The sequence below is a fragment of the Phodopus roborovskii genome, unplaced genomic scaffold, assembly GCF_943737965.1.
Source record: "Phodopus roborovskii unplaced genomic scaffold, PHOROB, whole genome shotgun sequence".
In the NCBI taxonomy this organism is placed as follows: Eukaryota; Metazoa; Chordata; class Mammalia; order Rodentia; family Cricetidae; genus Phodopus; species Phodopus roborovskii.
The window spans coordinates 1-19,037 of record NW_026126788.1 but is presented as its reverse complement, the minus strand read 5'-3'; the positions used below and the strand labels follow the sequence as shown (position 1 = coordinate 19,037).

The 19,037-nt window shown below is 38.6% G+C and overlaps 1 pseudogene; it reads right to left on the bottom strand.

Annotated features, from left to right (window-relative positions):
* Positions 1-2,183: 2,183 nt before the first annotated feature.
* On the bottom strand, positions 2,184-5,198 carry LOC127214594 (F-box only protein 33-like; annotated as a pseudogene).
* Positions 5,199-19,037: the final 13,839 nt, after the last annotated feature.

The following is a 19,037-nucleotide window of genomic DNA, read 5'->3' as shown; positions in this document are numbered from 1 at the left end:
AATATTGTGTATAAATGTTTGTTTTCATTTAAATGAACTTGGTTATATAAAATAAATAAATGAAAAAAAAAAAAAAAAAGCAACTCTGCTACTTCTTCAGAACCATCCCTGCTGGTATGCTGCCATTCTTTTCACATGTTGACAATTGTCTAAGCCACCAAGACTGTAAGCAAGCCCCCAGTTAAATGTTTCCACTTACAGGAGCTACCTTGGTCATGGTGTCATTTCACACAGCAATAGAACAGTTACTAAGATATAGGACTGTGAGGTTTCAAAAGCCCTGTGCCATATTCAGTTCTTCCTTCCTCCTACTTGTGGATGAAGAAAAGAGTTCTCAGATTTTCCTGCTGGTGTCCTGCTTTTCTTCCACCATCTGAAACTGTGAGCCCAATTAACCACATTCTTTTATAAGATGCCTTAGTCATGGTGCTTTTCACTGCAACAGAGAAGTAACTGAGACAGTGACCTTCAATTTACAATCTTCCTGTTGTCTCTAAGAACTAGGATTATAGGAGTGTGTGAACATGCTTGACTTAGTCTGTTTGTAAGCTTGGATTTTCTCAAAGTGAAAAAAAAAAAACTTAAGCTTTCTAAACTCTGCAGCCAAAGAGTTTTATTTAAACATCGACAGTTTGTGTTTCATATACAATAAAATACATTACAATGGTCACTTTTTAATGCTTTCTTCAGTGATTAAAAGAATATATATTTAACATAAACCATACAACATCCATCTTTGGGTCAAACATTTTGCTGGTTTCCTTACAGTTTCTGTCAGGAGTTGCTTTATCTGATGACCTGTACAAGGGAAACTCTCACCACATCTGGAATTTACACACACTGTGCCAGTGGATTCACACTACAGATGTGCATATAAAATCCACATAGTATGTGCTCACTGGACAAAGTGCACGCCTGTCAACAGTTCATTTAATATAAGATGGTAAAACCATTTTATGATATATAAAGTTGTTCCATAAATAAATTGTGTTTCCAAACTTCCAATGGAGCAGCCAGGTCTCAGCACTGCTAGCCACCCATGTCGGCTACTTACTTGATTATTGGAGGCTGTCCTTAACATTATTGTATGTACCATAGCAACTCACACCTGTCATGGAACAAGCTTTTGTGTTTCCTTTCTTTCCCTTCCATTCTCTCTTCACTCAAATGCGTTTTTTCCTTGTCTTTTTTTTTTTTCCCATCCCTCATCTGAGGATGCTGACACACAGCACAGCTGTCTACCACAAGTCAAAATTCGACATTAAATAGTACAATCTAGCAGCATCCAGCTGGCCAAAGCGGCCAGATCCAGCCAGCATGTGGGCACTTTTTCATGCAGATCTATTCTTTGCCAGCTGACATGCATGCTGACAGAGAGAATCCTGTGACTTGTTAAGGATGTTATGACTAATATTGTTTTGCAAGCCTGTTTGCCTACAGTTCTGTGCTTTCACTTAGCCTTGAAGTATTCCCTGGAATACAGTTCATTTCTTCCTCCACTGTTTTGATATCTGGGCTGAAGAAGCTAACTTGAATGTAAGAGGTGAAAAAAACTTAAGTCGGATATAGCCTAAAATATCCAGCAATTTGAGGGTTCAGTTTATATAAATGCATTTAAAAAGGATGAAACAATATCTAACTTATACTATATGAAATTCAGAATGGTAATTGGCAGTATCAATTATTATATAGTTAATAAAAAGTTAAACTCAGGTTTCTGTTAAAGATATCTCATTTGGGACACTACCTTCCCTTCTATTTTAAACCAAAATCAATGAGATGCTACCAGAATACATAGATGCAGTGCATTGCATTCAATCCACCTGGCTATGCTATGAGTGTGTGTGTGTGTGTGTGTGTGTGTGTGTGTGTGTGTGTGTGTGTATTTGGCTTCTGAGCTCGGCATTTTGAAAAAGAAAGAATAAAAATGTCCAAAAAGCAGAGTACCTCAATGAAAAAGTTAGGCAGCAACCTCAGATAATTATTGTCTATTTGCCCTTAAGGTTTGGTAACAATCTAATCAACCAAGAAAGCCCTGTACAATGTAACATTCTACTTGTAAAACCAATACCTAACTATTTTCTTTGATCAAGAAATAGAATATACATATATAATCCTATAAAGCTGATTTAACACAGCACAAATTGTTTAGTTTACAATACTTAAAAAAAAATACTAAGACCCTACTTGCATATCTGGACACAGAAATTATACATTTTACAAAACATAATGTCTTCATTGAAGTTTAGTATCTCTCTGTAAAAATGACAATTTGGTTTAGTGAAGACACTGAGTGATTCAGGGTCCACGACTGCTTGCCAAGGTTGACCAAGGCCCAGCGATACTTGCTCTGCTCAATAAGTTTATGCACGGGAATCCACATCATCCTCGGTTAGTTCACCTTGGTAAATATTAATGCTTTCTTCAGTGACTGCAAGCATTTGAGATGAGAGCCACAAAGACCAGCAATAGCAATGAGGATGAGTGCCCACATGGTATCATCTTAAATATAAGAAGAAGGCATCTGTCTTTCTCTTCTGTTTTATTCTGTCTTTGGTAAGTTTACTCTGTTCCTCGGTAAGTGCTTCATAAGAAGCTACACATTTGTATTTCACCACGTCAGTCCTTTCCCTTTAAAACAAATTGAGAATAAAAAGTCATGACTACCTAGGTGTTTCATACTCTCTTAAGAATGTCACAGAGTTGTGAGCTGTCAAGTGGTATTTCACTCAGCAAAAAAAAAAAAAAAAAAAAAAAAAAAAAAAAAGACATTTGATTTATCATAAGGAACACATTTTATTTCCCACTTAAGTCCCATATATGTATGTATGTATGTATGTATGTATGTATGTATGTATGTATGTATCTGGGCTGTGATAGCACATGCCTTTAGAACCAGTGCTTAGGAGTCAGAGGCAGGCAGATATCTGAGTTTGAGTTCATCCTGATCTACAGAGTGAGTTCCAGAATAGCCAGGGTACACACAGAAACCCTGTCTTGAGGACCAAAACAAACAAACAAAAACCCGATATACAAAACAGGAATTTTTCTTCATTGCAAAAATATTTCCTATGGCTTCTCATAGTCTACAGTCATGACATCTGGAACTTTGAGAGCAATGGTTTATTATCAGAAGTCATAGGAAACATAAGACTATGTGTCAGCCTCAGAACAGAGGTCACCTCTGGGAAAGGATAAGTGAGGAAGATGATGAAGCTTTATTTCTATCTAAGACTCTGAAAGAAGAAAAAGCTTTAAAAAGGATTGTTTGGCAATCCCTGTTTTTATTTTACACAATGTGCATGCATGCAAGTGTATGCCAACTTGTAGAGGTCTAAAGGTGACACTGGATGCCTTTCCTGTTTGCTCTCTGATTTGTTAGTTGAGAGAGGATCTTGACATTGAACCATAACTTGAATAGCTAGCCAGCATGACCCAGGGAGAGATTCTATTCTCTGTTCCTGAGTAGAGGACTTGAGGTGGCCACCAAGCTGCCTGGCTGTTAGATGGGTTCCAGATATATGAACACTAGTCCTGTACCTGCACATTAAGCACTTCATTCCGTGAGCCATCTTCCCCAACAACCACTTGCTAATTTTAATATGGATCTTTTTCTGTCTATTACCTATAATTCTATGGCCAATTATAAAGTAAAACCTAAAGGGACACAATTGCAGGCTAAGAAAAATAGTTTCAAAAACAATGAAAGAGTTACTATAGAGGTAAAACAGTCCTTGCTTGTTGTGTTACCTATTTGTTGGTTCTTTTTGTTTTTTGAGTTAGGATTTTTCTGTGTAGCATCGCTGGTGGTCCTAGAATTAGCTTTGTAGACCATGATGGCCTTGAACTCACAGAGATCTGTATTCCTCTTCCTTTGAAGTCCTGGGATTTAAGATGTGTGCCACTATACTCTGATTATTACTAATTTATGAACATGGTCTCACACTGTATCTCAGGCTGGACTAGAACACTTATGTAGACCAGACTGCCCTTTCAAACTCTTGGCAATCTTCCTACCTCAGCCTCTCAAGAGCTGAGATTATTTACTTGTGATGCCATGCCTAGGTAAGACATTTTCATATATTATTTATATTAAAATAAAATGTATTTGTATTAAAGTAAAATTTTCTCTTAGTATATTTGAATAGCAACTCTATTCAAAAGAGAATAGTACACATACTAAGATGAATGGCTAAGAAGTAAGCATATGTATAAGTAATAGATAATTTAAACAATATAGTAAATACATCAACACTAGAATCTAAAAGATGAGGTTGTAAGTATAAAAGTCACACTTTCCTTCTTTCTGTGTCCCTCCTCCTAATCATTTCAGGATCTTCTGATTGGAGTGAATATACCCAATGTAGGTAGTTACATATCTATTTCCTTAGCTACGTTAGTATTATTTCCTCATGACAGGTAAAATCATTACAGGGACCCAGGGATAGAGCACTCAGGGTTGAGACAGGACTTTCAAACTTGCGATATATTTACCAGAATGAAACACTTTAAGGTATGATGCCAGTATCAAGTTATAGTGAATAAAACCACACACCATGAGCTTTGTGCACCTCCATGCTGATAAAATAAATTGATCTTTATTGCACCTGTCACTAAGATCTGGAAAACCAGACGTGTCACTTACATCAATTACCAATAAAAAATGGGTGAGAAATTTGCTGTACTGCCTGGATATAAGATCAACAATAGCCCCTGAGACACAAGTGACATAGCTGTCAAAGTGAACACTCTCAAGTGGTATACTGGGTTTCAGAATCTTTAGCATGTCTTCTCCTTGCACATCAAAAGCCATTAGATAGACCTGAAGGCTGGAGATCTTTCCCTGCTAGGGCTTTATAGTTCTCATCATTTGGCATGTTGTGTAATCATTTGTGCATCACTGAAACATTGCGGACCAGGAGATCGCTGTGAAGGCACATGGTTGCTATCAGTTAAGACTCTTGCCATCTCAGCTGTAAAATCACAGAAATCCAGGGCAAGTGAACTCAGATTTACACACCACTCTAGTTCAACTGCAGTAATAAGTGTGCTGTTGCCAGAAATACCATTGCCCAGTAAAATCAGGTGCTCCATAGTGTTGGCAATTGAGTTAGAGACAACAGGGATGTTGGGGGGGTCACTATTTCCAGCAGAAACACACAAGACAGCTATTTTAGTCTCCTACTCCTACTCAGTATTTTTCAAACAGCTGCTAAATTATACAAGGAAACAGAACACAATGTTATCATTAGCACTTGACACTAATCTTTTAGGAATGGGCAACACAAAGCATTCAATGTTGAGATATATTGTTTCCCATTACTTTATTTCTATCCAATCTACAAATGCAATTAGTCTCACATTACAATGTAATCAGTAAGATACATTAAACATGCAGAAAAGATAATAAAAGCAAGTGAAAAAAATAACACCTTTAAATAGCAGGAATGGGATTTGTGTAAGAGAGCTTTCTCTGCAGAAGGAATCCAGGTTCATTTTTCAGCACCCACCCACCAGCACACTACCTTCACTCACTACATTTACAAGAGAACCAAAACCCTCTTCTGACTTGTAGCAAAGAGACATATATGCGGTACATATATACCCATGCAGGCAAACACTTAAAATGCATAAAATAAAATATTAACAATTCACATAGCAATACTTACCCAGCAAGCTATATGATTTATCCCAAAAGATTTATGCCATCAATTGTCACATAATCACAACTAAAATGCAGTTAAGATATTTCTAGGACATATATTCTAGCCCAACACTGTGTGTGTGTGAGAGAGAGAGAGAGAGACAGAGAGAGAGAGAGAGGCAGGCTCTCTCAATCAAACCAGAGTCTGCTGACAGGGCTAGCCTCTGTGGGCCTGCTTGCTCTGGGATACCTGACCTTGGGCCTGCCAAAGTTATAATTGTAGGTAGTCCATCATGCTTCTACAGCATTTACACAAGATCAGGAAATGTGGATTCAGATCTTCTTGCCTGTACGTTACCTCCATAATTTTTAAAGATCACTGTTCTTGATTGTGTCTTACTACTTTTCAGTCAAGAGCTAGACTTGTTATTAACACATGCCCTTGTAAAGCTTACTGTGTGACTTAACTGATTAATCTTCTTGAAGTCAAGTTCTTCCCCTCTTGAGGTATGTGCTGGATAGACTTCTTTGCTTCTATCTCCAAACAGATTAAACCTCTGGAGTTTCCTATAGGAGAAAATGGTCAAAATGATTTTCTAAATGTTTAATATAAGCACATATTAAAATATGTCTAAAAGATATTCTAGAGTAGCTTCTACCATCAAATTCATAGGCAAATCACATTCAGACTGTTGTGCATATTCAGAGTGATGGCAAGTACAGAGAAATAGCAAACATGGTAAAGGGCATGGACTAAGTACAAAGCTTGTATTAAAATTTAATGACTGTGGACAACACTGGAACCAAAGCCAAATGCTGAGCTCACATCTGGAGTCCCAGAAGAAGTCAGAGTAAAAGAACAGCACAGAGACATTTTTAAAACAGCAAACAAAACACTAAGGTGTGAAGAACCTTTTGTAGCCACAGACCTAAGTTTATCAGAAAATTGCATCCTGATATTTTATACAAGAGTAAATAAATATGTGACTCTTAAAACCATGCTATTTAATGAAAAATGGCTTTTCCATTTTATACCTGTGCTTGTTAAAGATATAAACATACCAGCCTTGACAAAAAATGAGAAAACTTATTTCACAACTGATTAGATTTGTTTCAAATACATGCATTATAAGTATATAGGTGGGTGGATGGGGGGAAGGATACAGAATCAATACATGTTGAGACCATAGACTAACACTGGGTGTCGTCTTCAGGTGCCCTGCATTAAAATAAAAACGGGCTTGCTTTAATTTGATGTATATGGTTCTTTTGTCTGCATACATATATGTGTATCATATGAGTGCTGTGCCTTCAGGAGACAGAAGAGGGCACTAGATTCCCTGACCATTGGGTTACATAATAGTTGTGAACCATCATCTGGCTTCTGGAAACTGACCCAGGTCCTGTGATAGAGGAGCAGGTGTTCTTAAATATTAAGCTATCCCTCCAGCCCCCCCTGCATGTCAGGTTTTGAGACAGATTTCTTTTCAGCTGGCTTACAACTTGCCATGCCGAAGGGACAACTTGCTATGGTGCCTGGCTTTTATGTGGTTTCTGAAGTCAGGTTTTCATGTTTACAAAGACAGAGCCAATTTCCTCATCCCCATGTGTTTCCTATTGCTGACAGTCCAAATCCAGAGCGACCACGTCACTCTAGAGTTAAGTATTCAGTTTTGATGCAAGGGCAAAATTACTGATGTCTAGGTAGTTTAGGGCATGAAACCTTCATTCATTTGACTTCAAAGATCAGAGCTAACATATCTACCCCAGTGTGCCTACTTCCTCAAATAGAAAAATGGGCCCCATACCTGCCTTTCCTATGGGAGTTGGGCCTAAAGAAGAATTATCTTAATTATGACATGAATCTCATGGTAAAGAAGTTGACCCAACTCACCAGCAAATCTCCTGCTGACCTATCACTGGCATCCTTCCTATTGATATTCTGGAAGATTCTGAAGGTCACATCTCAAGGTTCTTCTGTATGATGCTTCACCAGTAGGTTGGCAAGATGTTCCTATAAGTCTTCTTTACTTTGGTCCAAGGAATCTGTTTCAGTACATACTGTATGATCTCCTTCTTCAAGACCTCCATGAACTTCAGGAACTTTGAGAAACTTCAACAGGTATAATTTAAAAAATATTCAGACAGTAGTGGTCCATGACTTTATTTTCGGTAGTTGGGAGGCAAATGCAGGTGGATCTCTATGACTTACCTCCCAGCAAGGTCTACAGAGTGAATCAAGGACACATGGGACTACACAGAGAAACTTGATGCAAAAAAATTAAATAAATAAAATAATTAATTAATAAAATTAACATGGGCCTGAAACCTTTAATCCCTGCATTCAGGTCTCAAAGGCAGGAGGATCTCTCAGCTTGAGGCATGCCATGGAACACAGAATGAGACACTGTCTCCAAATAATGAACAAATAGAAAAATAGACAGAGATTTAATAACCAAAAAAAAAGAAAGAAAATTAATGATAAATGAACAAGAAGAATCAATTAGCAACAGGAAAACTCACCACAAGCCCTGCAGTTTTGAGAAGCAGAGGTTGTCAAAATTTTCAATCCAATGTAATGATTGTTTTGTTCTAACGTAAGGGTTCTTAGAGAACAACAGCCCTCACCTTCTGGTTTCTTTTCATTTAAAGTATTACATGTGTGTGCTACAATGCCCAGCACTATTTCATAGGTTCTGAGGGCATGTATGTATGTGCACTTTGTTTATGGCTGGTTTCTGCAGAGGCCAGGAGAGGGCACCAGATTCTTTGAAATGAGACTTACTCAGATGGTTGTAAGCCATTAGGTGTTCAATGTGCATTGAACCCTTATCGTCAATAAGAATAGCGGGTGCTTTTAGCTGCTGAGCCATCTCTGTAGCCCAGTTATTGGAAATTTCTTAATAAACACTTTTCAAATAAGTATCATAGTTTTGTGTATCTGTTAGTATATCCCGTGGTTCTCAGAATAAATTAGGGTGCCAGGTATCCCAGTGAGACAGTCCTTACTAAACTATTTACTTTGTAGAAAGTAGGTGCCCCCACTTAACCATTTTCAGAAAACAGAGTATGGAGAGATATCACTATTAGAATTTTGTGATTATTATTTATAATTACAAAGTATTCATAACAACATTTGACATGGATGGATTGAGACAATGAAGTCTGTGCTGACATTTTTGGTAAATTAAATTTATCACATGGGTGAAGGGTGCATGCCTATAAACTCAGCACTCAAAGAGCTGGGCCAGGAATATAAAGAGATTGGGGCTATTTTAGCATACACAATGTGTAAAGAAAATTAATGGTTTCAAAACTTCTGACTCCATCTCTGTCTTGATGGTTCTTGCATTTAAAGCTAACAATGAGGAGGCAGAGGAAAGCATATCTTTGCAAGTTCAAGGACAGCCTGGTCTACATAGTATTCTGGAGAAAACTTAAAAAAAAATTCTGATTCCCAGGCATCTTTTGGGAGAATTAAGTCACAGAGGAGTACTCATAATATATATTTTTTAAAAAACAAAATTTAAAACTGTGTGTGTGTGTGTCGTGGTGGTTGAAGCAGGGTCAGAGACCAGCATATTAATGTGAGATCAAGGCTACCCTGATGCAAAATATTTAGTTCAGAACATCATGAAAGATAATAAAAGAAAGTCAATAAATAAATGAAGTCTTCATTTTCTATTGAACCCTATAATATATCAATGCCAAATGTGTCAGAGGTCAGTGTGAAACAAACACTTAAAAATGTAGGTTCCTGTTGTAGTATAGACTTGAATGTCTAGGGACAGGCCTAAATGGAGGAAAATACCATCCACTCCAGAAATCTTGGAAGTAGTTGGCAAATGGTCTCTCATGAATGAAAAGAGTTCATTGCCAGCAAACTAAAGAGTTACCTGAGAGTATTTTGTAAAGAAATGGTTGAAATCTTTCCAATTGACACCTCAATTAGATGATTTAATATCTGGATAATTTACAATTACATAAAATATGTAAATCATGAGAAAGAAGTAAACAAACTTACTAAAGGAAGAAGAAAATGGCAGTCCTCACAGTATTACTGTCAATGGACAATCAGTTGAGGAGGCATCAGGTAAATATGTGGTGAACCTGCAGTAGCTGCCAACCAAGGCCAATGAGAAATAAATATGAAAGAGAGATGAGGGAGTTTTCGGAAGCAAATGCTATACTTATACTCTGCTGGGAAGTATGGGATGGTTTGAAGCTTGGTTGGATATCAGTATGGGGGGTCCTCAGGCGCGAAAAACCTATTCTAAAATATGGTTCATGTATACCTTGCCAAAGATCTCAGTATATTTATTAAACAGGTACTTGCCCATCAATGTTGATGGCATCACAGTGTGCAGAACATTATTGAACCAAGTATGGTGTCCAAATGCCTTGTCATGGATGAATCTCATTGATGTAACAAGAATGTGAAGATTTCATCCTTATATAAAAAGTAGTTCTGTTGTTTGTAGTATGCAGATCCAACTGGGGCTCAGCAGCAATCTTCCTCCATGCTGATAATTCAATGTTTTGTACTGCTGCACAAAACTCTGCCATTAAAATATCCTTTTCCATAGCAGAGCAGAAATCCCATCTTTCACCTTGCCAGATTCCCTCATACCTCACGAAGTTTCAGATACTGTGACACATCCCTGGTGGCAATGCCTGAAATTAGGATGGGTCATTCAGTCTACTGGTTGTAGACAATTTAGAAGGTGTTATATTACAGGAGAAAGTGCCCATCATTCTTTTCTCTTTGTCCTACATCTTGAATCTCCTCCCTACTACTTCCTCTCTCCTCCTTGTGTCCTAGTCCCACCTATCTTGCTTTCCTATTGACCAACAGTGCTGTATTCATTAACAGATAAGAGAAATATATTTGCAGTATGACAACTCCCATCATCTCCTCTTTTCTGTCTAAATAAAAAGAAGGGTTTTAACTTTAACATAGTAAAATATATAAGAAAACAGTTATCAAGTAAGAACCACAGTGAACAATAATTAGTCCAATAACATTTAGCAAGATTTAAAGGAAATATTCCATCATCTATCCTATCTTTGAAATCTAAAGTTCTATATGTAACTTATCTTTAATGCTTACTAAGGAAAACCATAACCTCAACTATCCATCAAAGACCACAGAAGGATAACGTATAAACTCTAGAAATGACAGAAACATCTCACTACTTGGTCAGGCACCTGAAGTTCTTCTGTAATGTTCCCTATTCAGCCCATAGGCTATAGTGTGCCTGGCAGACTTCTCAGCAAAGCAAGAAATTTCAAAATGTCCCACCTGTGTTGGTAGTTTTTCTGTCACATTTTTTCTGTGTCCTGCAGCATATCTGGGAGACTCTTCCATGAGATAGGAACCCTGTAGCAATGTCAATCTTATATCAGCAGACACTTCTATGTGGGTCCTGCTTTATACAGCATAAAGTCAAACAGTCTAGAGAAGAGTAGTATCTTGCCCAAATGGCTAGTCTTTCCATATTGAAATCAATCTCCATAATGAGTTTCTTTGATGTCCATCTTCCTTTCTAACTAGTGGTGTTGCCAGGAGCAGTTGTGCCTCACAGTTAAGAAAAACTCTAAACCATTTAAAATGCCATGTTCTGTAGGTCTTTGAAAGGTTTCATTAATACCTATCTTATTCAAATATATATGTATATATCTAGAAAACCTAACTGACACTATACGTTTTACCTATTATAAATAGCTCTCTATAATCTGTACTAAATTATACATTATGTTTCTAAATGAGCTATATAATCACAATACTTAAACCAGAGGGTAAGTAGGCATACACATAAGTTGGGTGGGTGGATGAATGAATGGATGGATGCATGGGTATATGGATGAATAGGTGAATGGATGGATAGATGGACAGTTGCATAAATGATTGGATGGAAGGATGAATGGATGGGTAGGTGGGTGGATGCATGGATCAATCAATAGAACTGTGTTCTGAATTTTTATAATTTGTGTTTAGTTTGAGGTTTTACATGTCAATCACAGTTCTATCATGCTCCCATCCTCCTCTGCTCACCCAACCTCCATCCCATTCCCATTCTGCTCCCCATGTATGATGAGGCCTTCCATAGGGGATCTTCAAAGTCTGTCATATCATTTGGAGCAGGGTCTAGTCCCTCCCATACATGTCTAGGCTGAGAGAGTTTCCCTGTATTTAAAAAGTCCTTCATGTTGTAGGGATAAATATTGATCCACTACCAGAAACCCCACAGCCTTCCAAGTCCTCCTGATAACCCACATTCACGGGTTCCAGGCTGGTCCTATGCTGGTTTCCCCAGCTATCAGACTGAGGCCCATAAACACACCCTTGTTCAGGTCAACAGTTTCTGCAGGTTTCAAAATTCAGCCTGGTCTTGACCCCTTTGCTCACCACTACTTCTTCTCTCGAGCTGGATTCCAGTAGTTCATCTCAGTGTTTAGCTGTGGGCATCTGCTTCTGCTTCTATCTGTTACTGGATGAAGGCTCTAAGATGGCATATAAGGTAGTCATCAATCTCATTATTGGGGAAGGGCATTGAAGGTAGCCTCTCAACTATTTCTTAGATTGTTATTTGGGGTGATCCTTGTAGATCTCTGAACATTTTCCTAGTGCCAGATTTCTCTTTAAACGTATACTGGCTCAGTCTATTATATTTCTTTTCTTGCTCTCCTCCATTCCATACATGACTCAATCTTCTTGTTCCCTCAAGCCCACCTCTCCCATCCACTTCTGCCCTTCTGTTTCTCCTAACTCCCTCTCCCCTCACTGCATACTCCCAATTTGCTGTTTACAGTTCCCATCATTTTTGTGTGTTTTAAAAAAAATTAAATATTTGCTTATTGTTTTCCTATATTGAAAAGAACTTATTTTCTCTATCTACCTATACTGATTTTATTTTTCTTACCCTCTACTCCATATAATTTCTCACTTAATGCCTTTCTGTTGATCTTTTCAATGAACATACTTTCAAGAGGTAACAACCAAAAATGACAAAATAATGTATAGTTATTACAACAAAGTTGAAGATGATCATACATTTGAAAGAAGCATGTCCTAACGAGTGGCATAAGATTCAGAGACCCTCCTGTCTCTAGATTAAGGCAGTTATGTCCCCAACTGGATGGCATTCCCCTACATATGGAATTGGTGTTGGGAGATGGGAGGGGAGGGGGGTTAGAGTGCATGTGAGAGGACAGAGAGGGTAAAAGTGAGGGAAGGAGGGAGGGAGAAAGGGAGGGAGGGAGGGAGGGAGGGAGAGGAAACTGGGATCCACATGTAAAATAATAAATTAAATTAAAAAAATGCTTTGACTCCAAAATTTAAGTTCAAGGACAAGTTACTGGGGAAAAGGATTTCTATTTTTGTTACCACAGAAAATGAAAAGATGTGGATTCCTACTAGACTAATGTGGTTTGGACCAAGCCAGACCACCTGAAACAGAGTACCAGGTGATCCTACATTCAAAACAGCTGGAATAAGCAGCCTTACAGACTACAGCCAGGATTTCTGAATCTTCTTCCAATCTCCCATGACATCGCCCCTTACCAGCAGGAAGTAGTTTGGAAAGAACGACTCCCAAATTCCCAAATATTGTCTATAAATGTATGTTTTCATTTAAATGGACTTAGTTATATAAAATAAATAAATAAATAAATAAATAAAATTCAGAGACCCACATGGTCCTAGGGGAATAAAATACAAATATAACATATTGTTAATTGCTTTAATAAGAAATGTATTTCCTGAGCTTTGTTTAATAAGCAATAATTCTACAAGTTACTTAGTTTGAAAACATAAAGATTAAAATAATAATATCCAAGTTAGAAAATATTCATCAAAACACCTTTATATCACTCCCAAGGGGTTAAGTAAAACACAGTTGTCTCAGGGCAGTGCCCAAATCTGTAGCAAAAGCAGCACACACAGTGAGATAAACCAGAGACCTCTTCAAGCTATTGCTTTCCATCTTTCTCTTGTACTCAAACTTGTCCCTGTGAGGCTTATTGGATGCAGGTGGTGGGATCTTTTCATGGTGGGCTTATTAACATTTTCTAGATGTGTGACACTGGACTGCAAATAGTCCTTGTGATAATGGGCTGTAGTTGGGGATTTCATATTGTTTAAAGAGATATAACATAAAACATCTAATGGCAATTTGAATGCAAACGCTCAGTAAAATTCTGATGCTGTATTTCCTTTAAGTAGAAATGCAATGGTAACATTACCACCTAAGAGGAAACTTCCCTGGATACCTTAAGCACACCTCCTATGATGTCAGAGCTTGACTTCCTTAAACTGTAACAAAGCAGATTTTCAGAATATTGGATCTTATTTGTACAGAAAGAAACTTGATTCCACCTGGTTGTTGGAGCATCCCTTTGGTCACAGACTCTTGAGGCAATGACATAGGCAGAGGCTGAGGAATAGGTAGATAGGAAGATCTTTGTGAGTTCAAGGCTATCCTGGTGTATTTAGATAGTTCTAGAACATTCAGAGCTATGGAGAGAGACCCACCTCAAGAAACTAAAAGTAAGTTCATAAATAAATTTTATAAATAATTATATTCCATCCCCTATGTATCAGCCTATAAAATATCAATGGCAATTATGTCAGAGGCTAAAGTGTAACAATCTCTGAACTATTAAAGCACGGAGTGTCATAAACGGCTGAAGGTTCAGGGGATGCCAGTTTTCTGCTCACTCTTCTTCTTCAGTGGGTGAGAGCCCTTCACAGACTCATCAAACATATGCTGAGAGGGTATACGCCTGTCTTCCTCTTCATGCTTCTCACCTCTGCTGACTTTACAGAGCTTGAAAAGACATCTTTCAGTCAGATTTATGGCAGCTCACACAAATATTTTCCTTGCTATTCAAAGACAGGAGAACCACAAATAAGGGAAATCATGATAGTTCATGAACATGTTTCCACATGGCCCTCATTTTAGTTGAAAGAGTTGGCATGTGAAGAGGATGTGTCTGCATTGATGTGTGTCAACTGCTCTATCTCTGGCCAGGCATCCAGTCACAGACTTATTCCTATGTATGGCAGAGCCCTGATTGCTCTTCTCTTAATCCTGTAGCATATTGTTTGGTTAAGAAAGAAGTTAGCTACACAGGGACCAGAGGACTGTGTACTACCTGGGGTCAAAGCACAGTACCTTCCTTTGATGAATGACTCTTTGAATTTGCTAAAACAGTAATTTAACATAATTATTATTAGTTCCAATGTATGCAACTGTCTCTATAACATGAAGAGCTCTGAAAACATAATGACTATCAGAATATGAGTTAAAGGAATCATTCACCAGAAGCCGAAAAACCACCACAACAGCTCGCTATTCAGCTCTCTGAGCTGAAGCTGGATCTGACTGTACTACATATTTTTTCCATCAGTAACATAAGCTTCTTTTCCATTAGAAAAACTTATATAGCATTTTTAACAGGATTACTCCTTACAATTTTTAGGATATACAGAAGGAGGCATGATCACAAGTTGCCTATAAGCTGGAAACTAATTATCAATTTTTTCCAAAAACTGAGTAAAAGCAATTGTACATGAATCACTGTTTTGAAATAATCAATCAACTTTTTGTTTGTTATAGAGAACATGTATTACATTTGGTTCCCTGCCAAAATATCTCCTAGACTCCATATGGCATTTTGTACCACATGAGCTAATGCTTCAAAACAAGGATTTAGCACTTTGGCTGGGGAAATAGGTAAATGCAACCATAACAATGATCTTCCTTGCCATAAGACCGAAGTCCTACTATGCTGTGTGAGAAGCACATAACCCTCCCATGGTTTTGCATAGTCAATATAGCAAATCTACTGATGCTGGATTGCATTCTCCAACTGTAAGAGAACTTGTCTACTCTCTTCAGTTAGTTGTCTAGGTGAATTGGGATCACTATCTCCTTTCAGGATGTTGCTTAAAGGTTCCAAATCACCAGTAGGTTCTTTTTAAAACAGGACATAATCATTGGAACATTTCCTAATAACATCTGAATATCATTCAATGATCATAAGATCATTTGAATTTTCACTGACACCTTTTTAGGTGGGGGCTTAAAAGGGCTGTAGTTCCCTGAAGCTTTTTCTCAATAGCTGACATGGTCTCATTTGCATCCTCACTGACACCTTTTTAGGTGGGGCCTAACAGGGATGCAATTACCTGAGGCCTCCTTTCAATAGCTTCTCTCAAATCTTATATTAACCGCCATACTTTCAATTCATTTTTTAACCACCAAAATTTAGATTTCGTTATTCTCCCCTCTGCTAAACTCTTTGGAACCATACATACAGAATTCTCTGGCTTTCAGGCCATTCTGGCTTTAAACATTTCCTGCTGTTTCACTCTGCAAGACGGTCATGGGAGACTCAGAGCTCCAACCCTTTCAATTAAGACAGTGATCTCTCTCTCTCTCTCTCTCTCTCTCTCTCTCTCTCTCTCTCTCTCTCTCTCTCTCTTTTCTTTTTCTTTCTATATCCCAAGCAATTTAAGTAGCACCTATTGTTGGAATTCACACATTCACAATCACATTTCAGACACTCATGTGTGTCCACATTATACATACAGAACATACATACATTTTTCAGCTCTCTTTTTTTAGACCAAGACTAGTTTGTTGAAATGGAACATATTTAATTAAAATCTCTTGTAATACAGCTGTTGAAGCTAAACTTTGAAATATGAACATCCAAAATCTGAACACACCCCAATATATGTCACCTTTTTTCACTGTTTTTTTTTTTTTTTTAATGAGTCCTTAAAACACTTTCTAACAGGCTACATTTTTTTTTCATACATTTGGCTGGATGTAAGCCATGGCGTAAGAATGGAAAAATACAGCCTAACTCCCCAATGACCCCAGGAAGCTAGAAGTTTAAACCTTAAATTCCAGACCTTGCCCTCAGCTAGTAAATAGGCTAAAGGTCACATTGTTTGCTGTACTCACAGGAACTGTGAGTACATGAGCTTTGTCATCCCACCCAGGATCCTGTGTGAATGCAAACCTCTGGGGCGTTAGGAAACTCATTGGTCTATAAAACATGGGCTTGTATGGTTTTAGTTGATTGTTCTGCTCTGAGCAGTGTCTAGATGCTATGAGATGATTGGTCTAAGACGCTCGGGCTTTGGTGTAATTCTATAAAAGCTATCTTACTTCCTTGCTAGTGGTCCATAGTCCTCTGCCCCTGTGTGACACATGACAATGGACCCCAGTGAACTTGGAATATAAAGACCTCATGCTTTTACATCAAGACCGCTTCTCGTGAGTGATTGGGGGGGCGCCTTTCCTGAGTGGGAGCATGAAGGTCCACGCCTACGGGTCTTTCCGCAGAAGCTCCTAAAGCAGGAGCCATTTAGGTGTAGTCCTGCCTTGGCTCTCTACGCCTGGGATGGCCCACTGCCGCTCATCTGTGACTGCAGCTGTTTGAAAAGCAAGCAATCACCATTGTAGCAACTCTGAGTTCTTGGCACCCACAGTTCCTGTTGACCTTGTGGTAAGTGGGGCCACATCTTTGCTTCCACAAGACCTGGTGCAGCTATAAGACAGCTATGATGGCAACTTTTGGGAGGATGCCTCTCCTTGGGCCACACTCTAGTGTCCTTACAAAAGCCTGGTCTTTCCCTGAAGATACAGTATTTCTTACATCTGCCACCTCTCTGCTGGGATTAAAGGTGGGTACCACCACTGCCTGGCAGGAATTTGGTATTTTATTACATAGTCTATCTCATTTCTTTAAAAAAAAAAAAAAAAAAAGGATGTTGCCCCTGGTATCTTTTACTTAAAATGTTTTTTTTTTTTTTATTTCTGAAGCTTTCCATGTATACCTTCAAGAAATTGTTTTGTATATACATGAAAAAATACATAAAAGTCAGAAAATGGTGTTCAATGCTCTGGAAACGGAATCACATGTAGTTGTAACACACTCAGTAGCTGAATGCTGAAAACTGGACTTGAGTCTTCTGAAAGAACAGCAAGGGCTCTTAACCATGGAGTCATCACTCCAACTCTCATTGCTGTTAGCTTAATGACAAGACATGGTGAAGTCAGGATACCTAGTTTGGAGGCATTAGCCCATGACACTCTCACATCAAGAACTGCTTAGACAGACAGATCCTGGTGGGATGATCAGTGAAACTTCTTTGAAGGACAGATTGACCAAATGGTGGCCTGTGAGGTGACCTAAAAGTGTGTGATCATACCAGCATTGTGAACTTCCACTAAACACCAGCAGAACTTTCCTTTGTTTCTAAGCTCTAAGACTCTGTTAGAATTCTCAGTGTTCAAAGTCTCGGACATTTCATGGCAGGTCATGAAACATCTAAATCCCTGCTATCTGGGATTTGTTTAAAGCGACCTCTTGGCTGGATTAGCCCCCTCCACAGTGTGTAGCTGCAATTATCTTGGGAGCTAGGGAACACCCTTAAAATGGCAAAGCATGACTCTTTCTCAAAATTCAAGTCTTGGCGATGGAGCCATCTACATTAAAAAACATGAAACAAGACAGAGAAAATATAATGAGTATCTACTTGGGCTTGACCCTCTTTCCATCCTGTCCCTAGTAGTCTTCCTCTCTTTATCTTCCTCTGTGCTGGGGTGGAACCCAGAGTCTTGGCACATTTCCAACCTTTGGTTTTCAGAGAAAGCATCTCACTATTTAGCCTAAGGCTGGCCTTGAATGCATGTTCTTCCTGTCTCAGTCTATCAAGCTTTGGGATTATAAGGATGCCCTACATTCACCACAGCCTTTTTAGAGCTGAATGATTTGTGAAGGCTGTGGTAATAAAGAATATAGACTCATTTTGAAAGAACCACCCGAGATGAATTGACTCTTGGCCATGTCTCAGCCAGACAGCTATCTTGTAGAATCATGCCCTACTTATTATTAAAGCTTTTGAAACTCTGACTTTGGCATGTCAGAACCCAATCCTCTCAAGGCTTTTATAAGTTACCTGATGTGAGGTTGTTTTGGTGACTGCAGATTCCTGATGTGATGTTGATTTGTGACAGCAGCATGGACAGGTGATGATGTAGACCATGGCAGGAAGACATTCCAGGCTCATGTCTGGAAACAAGCTGAAGAACAGAGACTAGTCACCTCGGGTTGATTCAGGACTCTGGTAACACTGAACAGTTCATCAGCTTCATACGAGTCAAAGCACAAATGGAACCCTGGATGAGTAGGGCAGAGAAGGCACAGAGGCACATGTGAGGAAATAGTGGGATTTGAGGGATAAGCACTTCCTTTTGTGTGCCCCACACGGATGCCTCTGAACATGGCCAAATGATTTTTACAGCAGCTGAGACTGCATCAGAAAGGAAAGTTCTAGCATAGTACTGAGCTGCCCCAAGATTCCAGACTCAGA